We start from the raw sequence: 927 nt of genomic DNA on the forward strand, positions 1-927 counted from the left end.
TAAGCCCCATTATATTTCAACAGATAAACAACTATCCTGGGATTGGGACTTTGACAAATGGGATGAGACTTCCAGGTGGAACAGAATTTACATGGGATTATTATGCTAGTGGAGACCTTGGTGCTACCCCTTATGAAACATTGGCACAAAACTGCCCACCATGGGTGAATGCTTTCAGAAAACTAGTGGGGCTGTTTCTGAAAGGACCCTGATTGCAACAAACCATTAAACAAAGAATCTAAAACTGTTCCCTGTGTGCTAAAAATAATCCCCAAACCAAGAGCTGGCCTGCAGGGCAAGCGACTCAACATGCGAGAAAGCCACCTTTTGCATGATCATCAATTTGATTTTACCCAAATGCCCAAAACATCAGGAAATCTTAAGTATATGCTAGTGATAGTAGACATTTTTTCAAGATGGGTAGAAGTGGAGCCTATTCATACAGAAAAAACAACTAAAGTAGCTCAATGGTCACAAGACAAATGATGGAGAAACAATGAGATTAAATCAGACAAGGACCAATAGAGCCACCAGGGGCCAGTGGGAGCAGTGTGCACCCTCGGTCATGAAGATTCTGAGTTAACTAGGTGACTGTGTACCTATAAAAGAGCCTGAACCCCACTCAACAGGAGGGGTGGTTCTTTGAAAGAATTGTCATCCTACTCATTTGCTGGCAAAGTAATAAATCTTTCTTTTCATTCTCCTGAACCCACGTGTTCTTATTTTATTTTATTTTTTTATTTAGTTTTAGGAACGAGTACTGAGCTTTCAGTAACAACTCTTCTGCCCCATATTCTTTTGTTGTGTTTGGAATTTTTCTTTCTTCTCATTCTAGTTTTTCACCTCCTACAATCAAATTTACCAGATAAGGACATATTAAGCTTATGCTTAACAAAAATATTTATGTTACAACCATCTCTATAAAAC

This window comes from Otolemur garnettii, unplaced genomic scaffold, assembly GCF_000181295.1.
Source record: "Otolemur garnettii isolate 467f Iridium unplaced genomic scaffold, OtoGar3 scaffold00164, whole genome shotgun sequence".
Taxonomy (NCBI): domain Eukaryota; kingdom Metazoa; phylum Chordata; class Mammalia; order Primates; family Galagidae; genus Otolemur; species Otolemur garnettii.